The 18,146-nt window shown below is 33.2% G+C and overlaps 1 protein-coding gene across 1 annotated transcript in view; it reads left to right on the top strand.

The window, feature by feature from the left end:
- The first annotated feature begins 7,850 nt into the window (after positions 1–7,850).
- LOC148950647 (uncharacterized) overlaps positions 7,851–18,146 on the top strand; it is a 50,140-nt gene continuing 39,844 nt past the window's right edge. The window contains exon 1 of the mRNA XM_089091684.1: positions 7,851–8,005. The gene's annotated coding sequence lies outside the window, so the exon portion shown is untranslated. The remainder of the gene's footprint in view (positions 8,006–18,146) is intronic.

The raw sequence follows: 18,146 nt of genomic DNA, 5'->3' as shown, positions 1-18,146 counted from the left end.
AATATTCCAACTCTTGCATTTCAATGATAGAAGTTCAAAATGAAATTTTAAAAATCAAGAAAATGTAACTGTGACAAGGTAAACCACAAACAAACACTACTGAAATATTCCAACTCGTACATTTCAATGAAAGAAATTCAAAATGAACTTTGAAAAATCAAGAAGTTTTAACTGGGACAAGTTAAACAAAAAACAAACCATACTTAAATAGTTCAACACTTTAATTACAATTACAGAAACTCAAACTGAACTTTGAAAAATAAAGAATATGTCACTTTTACAATGTAAACCAGAAAAAAACAATACTGAAATATTCCAACACTTACATATAAATGAAAGAAATTCAAAATGAACTTATAAAACTCACTGAAATGTAACTGTGATTAAGTAAATCAGAACCAAACACTAGTGAAATATTACAAATCTTGCATTTCAACGAAAGAAATTCAAAAAGAACCTTGAAAAATCAAGAAAATGTAAATATGACAAGGTAAACCACAACCAAAAACTACTGAAATATTCCAACTCTTGCTTTTCAAGGAAATAAATTCTAAATGAACTTTGAAAAATCAAGAAAATGTAACTGTTACAAGGTAAACCACGACCAAACACTACTGAAATATTCCAACTATTGCATTTCAATGAAAGAAATTCAAAATGAACTTTGAAAAATCAAGAAAATGTAACTGTGACAAGGTAAACCACAACCAAACTACTGAAATATTCCAACTCTTGCATTACAACGAAAGAAATTCTAAATGAACTTTGAAAATTAAAGAAAATGAAACTGGGACGAGTTACACCATAACCAAACAGTACTGAAATATTACAACTCTTGCATATCAACGAAAGAAATTCAAAATGAACTTAGAAAAATGATTAAAATTTACCTGTGACACGGTAAACCCAATCCAAACACTACTGAAAAATTCCAAATCTTGTATTTAAAAGAAAGAAATTCATAATGAACTTTGAAAAATCAAGAAAATGTAACTGTTACAAGGTAAACCACAACCAAACACTACTGAAATATTAAAAATATTGATTTTAAAGGAAAGAAGTTCTAAATGAAATTTGAAAAATCAAGAAAATTTAACTGTGACAAGGTAAATCACAACCAAACACTACTGAAATATTCCAACTCTTGCATTTCAACGAAAGAAATTCAAAATGAACTTTGAAAAATCAAGAAAATGTAACTGTGACAAGGTAAACCCCATCCAAACACTACTGAAATATTCCAACTCTTGCATTTCAACGAAAGAAATTCAAAATTAACTTTGAAAAATCAAGAAAATTTAACTGTGACAAGGTAAACCATAAGCAAACACTACTGAAATATTCCAAATCTTGCATTTCAAAGAAAGAAATACAAAATGAACTTTGAAAAATCAAGAAAATGTAACTGTGACAAGGTAAAACATAACAAAACACTACTTAAAAATTCCAACTCTTGCATCTAAACGATAGAAATTGAAACTGAAATTTGAAAAATCAAGAAAATGTAACTGTGACAATGTAAACCATAACCAAACAATACTTAAATATTACAACTCTTGCAGTTCAACGAAATAAATTCTAAATGATCTTTGAAAAATCAAGAAATTGTAACTGTCACAAGGTCAACCAAAACCAAACACTACTGAAATATTCCAACTCTTGCATCTCATGGAAAGCAATTCAAAATGAACTTTGAAAAATCATGAAAATGTAACTGTGACAAGGTAAACCACAGCCAAACACTACTGAAATATTCCAACTCTTGCATTTCAACGAAAGCAATTCACAAAGAACTTTGAAAAATCAGGAAAATGTAACTGTGACAAGGTAAACCAGACACAAACACTTCCGAAATATTCCAACGCGATCATATCAACGATCTAAAATAAAAATTAAAATCTATGAATCAAGAAAACTTAACTGTGACAAGGTACACCACCATCAAACACTACTGAAATATTCCAACTCTTGCAACTAAGAGATAGACATTAAATAAGACAATTGAAATAACTAGAAAATGTAACAGTTAAAATGTACATCACACAAAAACACTACCGAAATATTCCAACTCATGCCTATCAACTAAAGAAATACAAAATGAACTTTGAAAAATCAAGAGAATGTAATTGTGACAAGGTAAACCACACCCAAACACCACTGAAATATTCCAACTCTGGCATTTCAACGAAAGAAATTCAAAATGAACTTTGAAAAATCAAGAAAATGTAACTGTGACATGGTAAACCACAACCAAACACCACTGAAATATTCCAAATCTTGCATTTCAACGAAAAAAATTCAAAATGAACTTTGAAAAATCAAGAAAATGTAACTGTGACAAGGTAAACCACAACCAAACACTACTGAAATATTCCAACTCTTGCATTTCAACGAAAGAAATTCAAAATGAACTTTGTAAAAACATAAAAATGTAACTGTGACAAGGTAAAACACAACAAAACACTACTGAAATATTCAAAATCTTGAAATTAAATTAAAGAAATTAAAAATTAACTTTGAAAAATCAAGAAAATGTAACTGTGAAAAGGTAAACCACAACCAAACACTACTGAAATATTCCAACTCTTGCATTTCAATGAAAGAAATTCAAAATGAACTTTGAAAAATCAGGAAAATGTAACTGTGACAAGGTAAACCACAACCAAACACTACTGAAATATTCCAACTCTTGCATTTCAACGAAAGAAATTCAAAATGAACTTTGAAAATTCAAGAAAACTTAACTGTGACAGGGTAAACTACTACTAAAAACTACTGAAATATTCCCACTCTTGCATTTCAACGAAATAAATTAAAAATGAACTTTGAAAAATCAAGAATATGTAACTCTGACATGTTAAAACAAAACCAAACACTACTAAAATATTCAAACTCTTGCATTTCAATGAAAGAAATTCAAAATGAGCTTTGAAAAATAAAGAAAATGTAACTGTGACATGGTAAAACACAACCAAACACTGTTGAAATATTCAAAATCTTGCATTTCAAAGAAAGAAATTCAAAATGAACTTTGAAAAATCAAGAGAATGTAACTGTGACAAGGTGAACCACAACCAAACACTATTGAAATATTCCAACTGTTGCATTTCAACAAATAAATTCAAAATGAACTTTGAAAAATCAAGAAAATGTAACTGTGACAAGGTGAACCACAACCAAACACTACTGAAATATTCCAACTCTTGCATTTCAACGAAAGAAATTCAAAATGAAATCTGAAAAATCAAGAGAATGTAACTGTGACAAGGTGAACCACAACCAAACACTACTGAAATAATCAAACTCTTGCATTTCAAAGAAAAAAATTCAAAATAAACTTTGAAAAATCGGGAAAATGTAACTGTGACAAGGTAAACCACAACCAAACACTACTGAAATATTACAACTCTTGCATTTCAACGAAATAAATTCAAAATGAACTTTGAAAAATCAGGAAAATGTAACTGTGACACGGTAAACCACAATCAAACACTACTGAAATATTCCAACTCTTGCATTTCAACGAAAGAAATTCAAAATGAACTTTGAAAAATCAAGAAAATGTAACTGTGACAAGGTAAACCACAACCAAACACTACTGAAATATTCCAACTCTTGCATTTCATCGAAAGAAATTCAAAATGAACCTTGAAAAATCAAGAAAATGTAACTGTGACAAGGTAAACCACAACCAAACACTACTGAAATATTCCAACTCTTGCATCTCAACGAGAGTAATTCAACATGAACTTTGAAAAATCAGGAAAATGTAACTGTGACAATGTAAACCAAAACGAAACACATCTGAAATAATAAAAATATTGAAATTAAAATACATAAAAAATAAATGAACTTTAAAAAATAAAGAAAATGTACTGTGACAAGGTAAACCAAACACAACTGAAATATTCCAACTCTTGCATTTCAATGACAGAAATTCAAAATGAACTTTGAAAAATAAAGAAAATGTAACTGTTACAAGGTAAACCACAACCAAACACTACTTAAACATTCAAACTCTTGAATTTAAACTAATTAAATTAAAAATTAAATTTGAAAAATCAGACCTTGGGTGGGGGGTGGGGCCGGGGGGAGGGGGTCGTTCTGTGTCTCAATGCACAAAAAAAGTATAAAAAATGGGGGAGGGAAGGGGAGGGGAGGAGGGGAGGGGAGGAGGAGGTGGGAGGAGGAGGAGGAGGGAGGAGTAGGAGGGGAGGAGGAGAGAGGAGATGGAGGGAGAGGGTCCCCTTTGGGGGGCCAAAGGGGGAGGGGCCCTTTGGGCCCCGGGGGGGTCTGGGGGAACCTTGAGGGCCGGGGGGTCCATTGGGAGCCCAGTGGACCTTTGAGGACCGGTGGCTTCCTTCGGGGTTGGGGTAGTGGACCTCACAACACTGTTCAAATGGAACTTGTGTATTATAACGACCACAGAGTTTCACCCTCAATTTCTCTTCTAAAACCTTTCCTAAAATCTTCTTTCAAAATGTCTCTAACTGTTTCGCCGAAATAATCCCATAAGCTGTCTAAAACCGTTTCGCCCAAATAATCCCCTAAAAGTAATTTCTGTGTGTTCCTTTTGTTTGGCATCTCTGCGCTAATGCATTTCAAATTTCTATGAAACACTTTCCTACGTTAATCTCTTCATCTCATAAATTTTCCTAGATAAAATATTAGTGTTTAGTTAGAATATAAATATATATATTAGACTTAAAGCTACGTGAAGCCGTATTTAAAAATAGAATTTCTATCTATTTAGACTCCCGCATAATTCCATGATAACAAGTGATGTCATTTATAATTCCTGACACTAAAGATCAATGAAGCCCTATTTAAAAATAGAATATTAATTTTTCTCTCTGACCTAAAGAACGTTTATCCCACAGACCTAAGATTAAAGAAGCCTTAATGTTTCTTAATTCTGCCCTTCGTGAATCAATAATTTCCCCTAGCGATTATGTAAATCAAGTTCACAGGTGCTACTCGTGACAGGACCACGTGGTTTATGGTTTTCCATGTGAGAAAGTTGCTGTTTTTCCAAGTGAGAAAATTCATTTTCTTTCATTATCACTTATAAAACCATAAACCACGTGGGCCTGTCACCCTGTTTTTCAAATTCTCACTGACAAAAACCATAAAACATCCATAATTTGATGTTGACATCCGAGAAAAACATCAAATGAATCGAACAACACACATAACCATCCATGAAAACAACCATAAATGTGAGAAAATTCATGTTTTTCCATGTGACAAAATTCCTGTTTTTTCATTCTCACTGAGAAAACCATATAACAGACATGAATTGCTGTTGACATCCATAAATGTGACAAAGTTCCTGTTTTTCAAATTCTCACTGACAAAAACCATTCAATATTCATGAAAAACATCAAAAAACTCGACCAACACACATAACCATCCAAGAAAACATACATAAATGTGACAAAATTCCTGTTTTTTCATTCTCATTGACAAAAAAACCATAAACCACGTGGGTCTATGCCAATATATGGTGTTAAAAAAAGTTGTAGGTGGCAGCAGGGGTGAGTCGTCGCGCTGGTACCCCCTCCTCTACTAATATACCCCCTACCAATAATTACCTTTGCATACCAAATTTAAATACTGTTAAACTGCTTGGTGTGCAGTTGGACAAGGACCTTAAATGGAATTCCCACATTTCCCACTTATTTAAGTCAGGTTGTTTTCTCCTTAAATCTTTCTCTCTTCTCAAACGTTTCTCCATATCAATCCAAAACCTTAAAATAATTTACTGTTCTTATATAAGACCCTGTCTGGAATATGCTTGCCCCGTGTGGCACCCTGGGTTGACCAAAGACCAATGTTCTAAAATTGAAAGTATTCAAAAAAGAGCAGTACAAATTATTCTGGGGACGGCCTATACTACATACAATGAAGGTTTGGCTAGACTTGAACTTATTACATTGGAATCACGACGTCACATCCTTACCATGAACTTTGGTCACAAGTGCCTTAGTTCTGACTATCATTGACGTTTTCTCCCTCCTTTTAAAGAAAATCCCCCAACCCTTCCTAATACAAGGCGCAATGCTCTTAGAGCTCCAAATACCCAACTGGACCTCTATCCCCAAATGTTGACCATGAGATACAAAAACTCTTTTGTCCCCTATTTTGTTTCCTATTTTAATAATTGATATAACTTTTCCCCTGACATCTGTTTTATTATTGATTCAATTTTTTGTTTTATGTTTATCACATAACATTTGTTTTGTTATGGTAATTCTGACGTGCCTATGCTAGCTTTTGTGCTATTTTAGTCAATAAATCATATTCTATTCATATTCTATTCTATTCTATTCTAAAGAGGATACCTAGAAATTTTAGGACAGCTTTAAGTAACTAATCTAAAAAAAAAGGTAATAAGAGTAAGGGTGGTAATCGTAGAGGCACTAATCTGGTTTCTGCAGGAAGTAAATTACTTTTTAAGACAAGAAAAATTAAAGTTTTTCTGGCTTGTGAGGAGTCTCTGGTCCATCACAACAATATGTTCTTAGAATTATAAGTAAAATAAATGAGATATAAAAAACGGCGTCTTACGACATGTCCGAAAGTTCTACCAACCCATTGTACAAGCTATCTTTGTGTTCTGATTTTGGTTAAGTTTGCTTTTTTTATTTCCTGTTTTTGGAATTGAGGCAGAGAAATTTTACCACAGTGCCTCCTAAACTCTAGGACAGGCCCATGAACCATTCACTATCCATTTTGATCTTCTTTTCTCCATCATTCTAACTGAACGACAGGAATCCATGGACTGCCATTTAGCGCAAAGTTGTATTCGTGGAAGCTGATGGGGACTCACGTTCATCCAATATCCATTTCACCTTCCCGTCTATAACATTCTAGCTAAGTGGTAGGCATCCATGGACTACCATTCAGCTAGTATGCTGGAGACAGAGAGGCAAAGGGTTTTTCTACGGTTTGTTGTTTATATTTGTCTCCATAAATATACATTAAAAATCTTTGCTTGTATCCACACTCAGCAAAATATAGCGTGCCTATCTTATTGAAAAAAAACTTAAGATGGGAGGGGCTGGGGAACAAATAGGACCAACGACTCACTGGGACCAACTTTTCTGGTGCACACCATAACAAAAGGGTTCCCCTTTAAGTCCCCAAAATAATAAAGCTCATGAAAAAATCTTTCTGTGGGGAAAAAACATCGGTTATAATCTAGTTTCATCAGCTCTTCAAGTTGCATTAATTAGCGTTAAAAAAGGTAACTGTATCACTCTTAGTTAAAAAGTTTTATTTTTACTGCATAGACCAATTTTATACTTTCCCTCCTTATTAAGGAGCAAAGGGAAACCTTGTTTTTTTTTTACCAATGAAAGGAAAATTAAAATTTAAGGGGTATGTATGGTACAATTTCCATGCCTCAACCCGACAGCAAATGCCAACTGGCTTTAAGGATTTCTCTTTTCGATACGAGCCCCAGTTTCCTCGCTTATTTCACTTTTCAGTGCACTTTGACATATTGAGCCTGGAGTTAGTTAAGTCAGCCCGCCAATGATATCGTAATTAAAACAAGCGATGTTTCTTCTTATACAATTCTCCTGTTTTTTTTTCTTTTTTTTAAACTTAATCTATTTGGTAGATGAAATACTCAAGGACTATTTTGTACTCATACGTAGGTGTTAGCAAAAAAAACTGCTGTAAGTTCAATTTAAAGAAACATTAGTCTTAGATAAGTCCCAGGTTTCCTTTCCTTTTACCAGTCAGTGCGTATAGATGTATCCTTCAAACTTCGATTTTGGCCAAATGCTGAAAAACGATTTCTATTGACGTCATTTGGGAACGCTTTTCCATCATCGAACATGGTAGATCTCTCTACTGGAAACCAGAGTTTGGTCAGTTAGAAACCTGGAATCAAAGTGAATATTACTCTTTGGATTTTCAATAGGCTTTACCTATTTTTCGAACACTTTATTTTGAGAAGAACTCTTCAGCTTACAGTATAATTTTTAGCTCGAAGGTAAGCTCATTTTGGAATTTGATAACTAGAACCAGCGAAATCTGAGCATCAAAGAGGGTTAGTGAAAGATGTTTCTATGCAAAAAAATTTAAGACAGATTCTGTTTAACCTAAGATTGAAATATGTTTTACTTCTTGTTATTTTGTAATTAGCCTACTTTATTTTCCATAGTTAATTGTATGTTTCAGTGACAAATCAGTTTTTTTGTACATACTTAACCAACACTATAATAAAAAAGATTCCTAATTTATTAAACTCCAAAATTTTCTATTATTTGATTTCAGACTTGATTTTATTTAAAATACCCCAGGCCCTTTTCTTAATAATGACTAAACATAACCTAGGCTATTAGTAACGGTTATATTATTTTTATTGATTTGTACTATTTTTTGTATCTATTTCATTTCAGCAGTTGGCCCAGGATGGTAAATGCTACTTGTTAGAAAATAAATAAAAAATTTGAAGGATGATTATTTTTTCTTTGAGGAGGAGAAATTAGCTGGAAATACATTGTAGGTACACGAAAGATACAAGAAAGGTTGAGAGGGCTAGCACACTTTCGGGGGATGAAAGTTTACAGAATGCCAAAGATTTTCTTTCAGGGCAAACCGTCTAGGGCTAAACTGAAAGTATTTCGTCCGCAGTTGGGGCGGGAGGATGTCTTGAAGAAAAATTTAAGTAAAAAGTGAACTTCCTCGGATAGTGTAAAGAGGGAGGTTTTGAATAGATTGGGATACAGGAGGAGAGTGTATAGATGTCTTAGACTCTGCCGGATTGGTGCTATGGTGAGTTGTTAGTAGTAGTTGTAGTAGTCCAAGCAGGGTCCTGCTGGGACCCATGGATAATTTTACGTTCTTTTGTTTTATTCAAAAATAGACTATAATATTAAAAATATACAAAATCCCCCTCCACTCAAACTCCTACTTCAAACTCTTCTTTTTTTCTTTGTTTTATCCAGCGTTTTTTGGTCTACACTGAAACATCCTAGTTGTAACTCCCTTTCCAGATTCCTCTTCTCTTTCGCCCTCTTGACCATGGGCTGGTGATGGCTCATGCAATGGCCAGAATCCAACCGTTCTTTAAAGAATTAAAATAAAAAAACCAAGTTTTTTTTTAACTGAAAGTAAGGAGCGACATTAAAAATTAAAAAGACAAGAAATTATTCCGTATATTTAAGGGGCTGTCCCTTCCTCAACACCTCGCTCTTTATGCTAAAATTTTTTATTGTTTTAAAAAACAAAGTTGTGAGACAGAGTCGAACTTTATCGTAAAGAGGGAGGCGTTGAGGAGTGGACAGCCCCTTTCATATACGGAATAATTTCTGCTCGTTTTAAGTTTTAATATCGCTCCTTAATTTCAGTTATCAAAACTTGTTTTTTTTTATTTAGTTTCTCAACGTTTTGAAGTTAATGCAGCTTTAATTTTGGCTCACTGTACATGAATAATTAAAACGAAATTTACATGTTTTACATTTTTTTTGGGCTAAATGGCTCTCTCGAAATTTTATTCTTACGTAACTTACGAATTAACTTACGTAACGTACTTCTATATTCGTATATATTTATTACGTATACTAATGGGTTCACCCCTTAGTCAATACCTCCCTCTTTACGCCAAAGTTCAAATTTTGTTCAAATTCTTTAAGAATGACCCCTTAATCACAAAGGCCATTAATTAGAATAAACAGATCTTACGAAAGTACAAAAAAAAAACTTGGGGGCGGACCCAATCATATACATAATAATTTCGGTTCGTTTTAAGTTTAGATGTTGCTCCTTACTTTCAGCGGAAAAAATTGTTGTTTTTTTTTTATTTCTGATCGTTTTTTTAAATAGTTCTGGGAAATCCTGTGCCCTCTTTATAGCAATATCCCTTCCCCCATAACAACATCCTCCATGGAAAGATCCTGCCACGTAACCCCTGATTCGCCTTCCCCAACTACTAGAAAAAATCCCCCCTGAAAACTTCTGCATACTTCCCAATAACCAATACTATATAAACATTGGGCAAAGTTCATAACTTTCAGACCTTCCCCCGGGGACTGTGTGGGATTAAGTCATACTCAAAGACATAGTTATTGTATATTTCGTCCATGCTGAGCAAAAACTAAAATTTTGATCGGGTGACTTTGGGAAAAAAAGAGCGTGGGAGGGGGCCTAGTTGCCCTCCATTTTTTGGTCACTTAACAAGGACCCTAGAACTTTTAATTTCCGTTGGAATGAGCCCTCTCGTGACATTATAGGACAACTGGGTCGATACGATCACCCCTGGAAAAAAAAAAAAAAAAAAAAACACGCATCCATGATCTTTCTTCTGGCAAAAAATACAAAATTATACGTTTTTGCAGATAGGAGCTTGAAACTTCTATAGTAGGGTTCTCTGATATGCTGAATCGGATGGTGTGATTTTCAAATGACTTTTGAAAATAAGGCAAATTTCTATGACTTTGACTTTGAACAGTTCTATGACTTTTAGGCGTTATTTCCTCCTTTTTCGAAAATAAGGCAAATTTTATCAGGTGCGTTACTTTTGATGGACAAGACTAAACTTGATAAGACTGATATATTTGAAATCAGCATAAAAATCTAATTCTTCGGATGTACATATTGATGTATCTATAAATTCTTTTCGTATCAAAATTCTGTTTTTTAGAGTTTCGGTTACTATGGACCTGGGTCGCTTCTTACTTACAGTTCGTTACCACGAACTGTTTGATACATTATATTTCAAGTTACGTATATAGACGTATATAGAGGCAAGCTTTCTGTAAAGCAAAAAAAATAAGTCTGATTTTGCCACAAGCAGGTTCATGTCAAGGCCTCAAGGGCATTTTAATTTTTTGGGGGGTAGTTTCTGTTTGTTTTAAATCAGAACTTCGCTCTTAACTTCTAGATAAATAACTTATTTATATTGTTTTATTCTTGCTTATAGAAATCGAATTCTTAGTTTCTTTATTCAGCAGTAAAAGAAATCGCTTCGCAACAGAACTCCGTCTCACACCATCAAAATGGCTCTTTTTTGGAAGAAAATAACGTCAAAGCACCATTATTGGCTGTAAGGCAACAATTTTTGTCCGTATAGGATGAAATACTATCAAACTTAAATTTTAAGACAGCAAGATTTCATTGTTACTCACTGCTAGTCCGATTGCTAGTTGCTAGTCAGATTCTCTCGTATGTGAGCAAAATCTGGACGAAAGTACACTGCAGTCAAGCCAGAGGCTTTTGCTCACCATAAAATTGAGTAAATTTCCTTAAGCTTAAAAATTTTCCTGATTAATTTCAGACTGATTACATTTTAACACATTTTTTGCATTGTAAACCTTATAAACTACTTCCTTTAAATATTGTATAATACATATAAACAAGATTTGTATAAAAATGGGATATTATCAAAACTCAAGGTGTTATAATTACAGCAAGATGAGCAAAAATCTCTAGCTTGAACAAGTGAGCCCTTTACGCTCCGCTGGTTATTTTAGACGATTAAATGTACTTACTTTTTTAAATTTTTGAATGAATTTCGGCCGGTTTTTTTCACAGAACATTTTACAAAATTTGTACCGTATATAATGTAAATATCATCGAGCTGAAATTATAAGACAGCCAGTTTTTCGGATATATAGTTGCTTCTCCGATCTTTAAGTGTGTAAGAAAAAACTGAATGGATAATAACAGCTTACAGTATTTAATACTGTCAAATAATTCTTTTGTTTCTTTGTTGTAATTAGTTTTGTAATTATTATTATTCCATCAGCTAATTAACACAATAATGAACGAGATGCTTTGACTTATTTTCTTGGCTCTTTTGACTCATTTGACTCTTTCTCTAATTTCTCTCAGAAAGTGTAACTGCTCACTTTATCGTTATCCTGAACGGGCATGCTGAGTTAAAAGCCCGTTCGACTCAATCTCTAATTATTATGGCCCAGTAGCTTAAAATTTTTGGCAGTAAGCTTTTTCTTAGTTCAGGTTTCGAACCTCCAGAGAATAAATGGTTTGGCTTAATTCAACTAGAAAACGAAAATAGAGTTTGGGTCGTTATGGAATACAAATTGAAGGTAGATATAGTCTGGATAGGTAGATAAGGGATGGTGAAGTTCTTGAACGTGTTTTATTAACCCCGTTTACCCATTCTACTCAATAAATCCTAGGATTTAGAATAAATGAAAAATTTCTGCATGAAAAGCATTCAAGCACGATATAGTGCTAGGAACAGCACGAAACAAATGGATTTAAATTTGTAACTAGAAAGAATTTCCTTTTAATCGAGAGGTGACATTATCAAGCCAAGCACTAGAATATCCGACCTGTCTGGATGGCACGATTCACTGAGATTTTATATATTTCTAATTGGGTTCTAACTTTTTTGTTAGGGTTTAATGCAGTTTACTTTTGTGTGAAAAACCAATACGTGTAGAAAAATATATAATATGATTAAAGAGTATTTAGGAAACAGGACAGTTTTCGACTGTTTCTATTTCAATAAAATTACTATTTCAATGGAAATGAAACTTTTTCAGTAAAATTGAACTATTGCTATTTCAATAAAATTGAGAGGGAACTAATAATATGGCCCATAATTTTTGAAAGTCGGTTGAAACAAAACCACTTTAGGCCATTCAAAAACAAATTGGGACTGAGGTATCACAGATTTGTAATATTTGAGATTGGCATCCTAGTTTTAAGACAATGGGGGGAGATAGGAAAAATCCCCAGATTTGGAAAATAAATGTTTTCTAATTCTAAAAGTAGTATAAAAGTTGTACAACTTCATAAAAGTTGTAGCATGGTCATGACCCACCTAGATTATTATAAAATATTTTTTGTTCACATACCTTTGTAACCGTAAATTGGAAAATAGCCTTGCCCCTCTAAACTTTCGTCAATTGGCACCCCTACCTGAGGATAATTGTGCTTTGTCGTAAGCTCATTACTTTTTTCTATAGCAAAGAATCCTTACAGTTAATTATTTTTTTTTCTTAATTGGGTTTCCAAATAGAAAGGCTTTACTGGCAGCATAGGTATTGGCTCGGAAAGCTGTGTCCTTGACTTTGTCCTTAACTGTCCTCAACTTTGCTTTCTCTGTATAGTCAAATTTGGGAGAAATCTACAACAGGGACTACTTGGTGAACTAAATAAATACGCTCAATTTCCCTTGTAATTTCTATTGAAACCATATAAAGGAAAAATAAAAAAATTGGGACAGAGCCAGAAATTATCTACAGTTTCACCATTCAATATATATTTAGTTATTTTTTAATTTTTATTGAATGAAGAAAAGAGGAAGCTTAACAATCTGACACAGGGGGTGAAGACACTATTTGGAGGTTAGCCCGGTTAGTATTGTCTGTTTAAGTAGTAAAGGCCTACTACTCATTACATATATAAGGAGTGACTTGAAAAAGAAAATTGTTAGTTTTTAGAGAATCTTTCAGTCTGGTATTTAAAAGTATTACAATTTAAGTCCATGCCTAATTCTCCGCAGTTTCGTTAAATTACTTTCATGGAAAGTTTTATAACTTCTAACGATGGATTAAGCCCTTATTACTTTTATCCTCTTTTTTATTATAGTTTAGTGTGATTTTGTGATATTTATTTTTTATTGTTTAAAGATGCCATTTATAACAGAAATGAAGTGTTTTCTTTAGAGATATAGAATTTTAAGCTTTTCCGGGGAATAAAATGATAAGGTTTACTCAGAGAATCATTTCTTTCTTGTTTTGGGCTTTCTTTTCAATAAAGCTCTTAGAAAGATAAGCTCTTACAAGAGACTAAGTAAGGTTATTAACACTCTTTACCAATCTAGTGAGGAAAAAACTAATCTGAAATGAATCCAGCCTAAAAACTAATCTGAAATGTTACAACACTTGAATGACAAATCTAAACACTCACTTAAAACACTTAGAACATGGCATTAAGGGAATCAAAAACTAAATAATTACAGTCAAATACGGATTGTTTTACAGTCACAGAATCAAACAGTTCGTGGTAACGAACTGTAAGTAAGGAGCGACCCGGCTCAATGGTAACCGAAACTCTAGAAACCGGGTTTATGATACCAATAGATACATCAAAAGAATCAAATTTCAATGCTGATTTCAAATATATAACTTTCATCAAGTTTAGTGCTACCCATCAAAAGTTACGCGCCTTAGAAGATTTGGCTGATTTTCAAAAAAAGAGGGGAAAGACCCCCTAAAAGTTATAGAACCTTAATGATAATTACACCATCATATTCAGCGTATCAGAGAACCCTACTGTGAAGGTTTCAAGCTCCTATCTACAAAAATATGGAATTTTGCATTTTGCCAGAAGAAAGATCACGGATGCGTGTTTATTTTTTTTTTTTTTTTTTCCCAGGGGTGGTCGTATCGACCCAGTGGTCCTAGAATATTGTGGGAGGGCTCATTGGAACGGAAATTAAAAGTTCTAGTTCCTTTTTTAAATGAACAAAAAAATTGAGGGCAACTAGGCCCCCTCCCACGCTTATTTTTTTCCCAAAGTCACCCAATCAAAATTTTGAGATAGCCATTTTGTTCAACATGGTCGAAAATACTATAAATATGTCTTTTAGGATGACTTAATCCCCCAAAGGGCCCAGGGGGAGGGCTAAAAGTTATGAACTTTACCCAATGTTAACATATAGTATTGGTTATTGGGAAGTATACAGAAGTTTTCAGGAGAGTTTTTTTCTGGTAGTGGGGGGGGGGGGTCGGGGGGTTATGTTGGAGGATCTGTCCATGAAGGAAGTTTTCATGGGGGAAGGAAAATCGCCATGAAGGGGGCGCCGGACTTGCCAGCATTATTTATTGGTTATTGGTTATACAGACATTTTCAGGAAGGATTTTTTTCTGGAGGGGGGGGGGGCTAGAGGAGGGGGTTACTCTGTTGAATCTTTCTGTGGAGGATGTTTCTTTGGGGTAAGGGACATTATGAAGGGGGTGCCGGATTTCCAAGCATTATTTAAAAAACGATCAGAAATTAAATAAAAAAAACAAGTTTTTTCAACTGAAAGTAAGAAGCAACATTAGAACTTAAAACGAACAGAAATTATAATGTATGTGAGGGGGTTCTCCCCCAAGTCAATAACACCCACTTTAAGCTAAAGTTTTTTTTATTTCTTTAAAAATATATATATAATATAAATAAAAGGCCATTTTGTTTAATGGGGTTGTGTATAAAAATTTTTTTTTTAACTTTTAACGTAAAGAGCGTGGTATTGACTATGGGGAGAACTCCCTCATATACGTAATAACATATACGTAATAAAAAAAAACAATAAAAAAAACAAGCAATACGGCTCAATAGTAATCGAAACTTTTAAAAAGAATGTGTTTATAATGCTGATTCTAAATATATAAATTTTATTAAGTTTAGTATTACTGATCAAAGGCTTTGAGCCTGAGAAAATTTACACGAATTTTTAAAGAGGGGGGAAACATCCCCTACAAGAGAAAAAATATTAATGAAAATCACACCGTCAGATTCAGCGTATCAGAAAACTCTATTAGATAGGTTTCAAGTTCATATCTGCAAAAATCTGCAACTTTGTATTTTTTTTCCAGAAGAAAAATATACGAATATAGAAGTTAGTTACTTAAGTTAATTTGTAAATTACGTCATAACCAAATTTAGAGACATCCATTTAGCAAAAGAAAAGTAAAATTTTTATGCAAATTTTGTTTACTTATTCAATGACAGTGAGCCAAAATAAAAGTTGCATTAACTAAAAAACGATCAGAAATTAAATAAAGAAAAACAAGTTTTTTAAACTGAAAGTAAAGAGTGACATTAAAACATAAAACGAACAGAAATTATTCCGTATATGAAAGAGGCTGTCTCCTTCTCAAAGCCTCGCTCTTTACGCTAAAGTTGGACTCTTTAATAAAAAACTTTAGCGTAAAGAGCGAGGCGTTGAGGAGGGGACAGCCCCTTTCATATACGGAATAATTTCTGTTCGTTTTAAGTTTTAATGTCGCTCCTTACTTTCAGTTTAAGAAAGTTGTTTTTTTTTATTTAATTAAAGAAAAAAGACAGATGACGCAGCATGTTGATTAACAGAAACTGAAAAAGGCTCGCCTGGAAGAGACTTTGGGGTGAAGATAAATGTACAAAATAGACATTTTTTTCTGGTAGAAATAACAAAAGATAAAACAAATAGGAATTATTTTCATACAGTGAATATTTTTCGAAATGAATATTTCGGCTCTATGTCTAAGAGCCGTCATCAGTAAAGCATAGATAAAAATACAATAAGACGTACGATAAAATATATAGGCTAACCATTAAAACTAAAAAAAAAAAACTAAAATAGTCCTAGCATTAACACTTTAAGCAAGTTCAGCAAGGAGTGAAAAATAAACACGAAACAAGGCAATTCATTCCGTTAAAAAAGCAAATCAAGAATACGTTTTTAATTAAAGCCTTGCTTTTTTGGTAGCTAATCAAAAAAGGTCTAAAGGTCCTAAAGGTCTTTTTGATACTAGTTCATTGGGTATTAACTGTTGGTTTTGCAATGCAGCGTGTTAAATCATTTTTAACTGAATTTATGTATAATTGGTTTGGGTGAATGTTTTCCCAAAGCTCTATTTGAAAAAGCATTATTAGCCTATTTGAATTAAGTTTAATTTCTATCCCCCTCCCCACCAAATCACTTGTTCAATACCCAAATCCTTACTAATGAGGGCGGTGTTTTCAAAAAGTATTACATGGGTAGAATTTTCGAAAATCTAGCTACTTAGACCAGAATCAAAAGAGCTAGAAACACTTTTGCAATTTAAAGCCTTTGTCATATTATCCTTATGTTGTCGCAGGCGTTTTTCGAAATTTTTGGTGGCTTCTAGCAACATAATAATTGTCGAAGCCACATGGTATTTGATACACACCTCTTTAACGGACAAGTGTGGTTTTTCCTTAACAACACTTAATGACATTTTATGATTTTTAAATTACATGTTAAAACTACTTACATATTATATTGCGTAATTTTTTTTTTTTAGTTTCGTAGTAATTATTGGTATGTAAGGAAGGTAGATTACATTTGAAGGTAAATTAAATAAAAAAGTCTTTTCATCTGGAAGTAAGGAGCAACATTAAAAATTAAGAAGGACAGAAATTATTCCGTATATGACGGGGGTTGGTACCTCCACATTCCCTCGCTCTTTACTCTATAAATCTGTTTATGAGTAAATTTACGTTAAAGGCTATGTAAAGTTTAATCAATAATGGGAACAATTATCTGTTTTTTTTTTACAATTTTTGTTTAGCCAATATCATAGTGTTGAAAACAAGAACCTTTATCAAACAGTTTGTGTAACGTATTAACCAACTGCGAGTAAGGAGCTATTCGGCTCAACAGTAACAGAAACTCTATAAAACAGAATTTTGAGAACAAAAGATACATTAAAAGAATTAGATTTTTATAGCTATTTCAAATTTATAAAGCTCATTCAGTTTAATATTACCTATCAAAAGCTACGAGAGTCAGAAAATTTGCCCAATTTTAGAAAAAAGGGAAAACACTCCCTAAAATGTCAAGCGATCTTATTAAAAATCACACTATCAGATTCGGCATCTCAGAGAACTTGACTGGAAAGGTTTCAAGCTCCCATATGCAGAAATGTGGAACTTTGTATTTTTGCCAGAAGAAGATTTGTTTTTGTTTCCAGGGGACATCCTAGAATATCGTAAGAGGTTTAATCGGAAATCAAAAGTTCTAGTGCCCTTTATAGGTGACCAAATATATTGCCCTTTTTCCCCGAGGACATCTCAAAATTTTGAGACGGTCATTTGATTCAGCGTGCTTAAAGGTCAGCATAGTAAGTCTTTGGGGATGACACGGCCTCCATCGTCCCAAAGGAAAGGGTTATAAGTTATGCAATTTGTATATTGTTCATATATAGCATTTTTTAATGAGAAATATACATAATTTTTTTTTAGGGGAATATTTTCTGGTTGGGGAGATTTTACAAGAGGAGAATTTTCCGGGGGGACTGTGAAATTTTAAACAGGGGGAAGGAAGAGGGTTATCTTTTATGATTTTAAATTGAGGAAGGAATTTGAATTAGAAAAAAACAAGTTCTTTTCAACTGAAAGTAAGGATCAACACTAAAATTTAAAATGAACGGAAATTATTTCAT

This window comes from Artemia sp. Qi Xiang Cuo, chromosome 7, assembly GCF_049724085.1.
Source record: "Artemia sp. Qi Xiang Cuo chromosome 7, ASM4972408v1, whole genome shotgun sequence".
NCBI classification, from domain to species: domain Eukaryota; kingdom Metazoa; phylum Arthropoda; class Branchiopoda; order Anostraca; family Artemiidae; genus Artemia; species Artemia sp. Qi Xiang Cuo.
The sequence above is the reverse complement of the archived record's forward strand: the minus strand, read 5'-3'. Positions and strand labels throughout refer to the sequence as shown.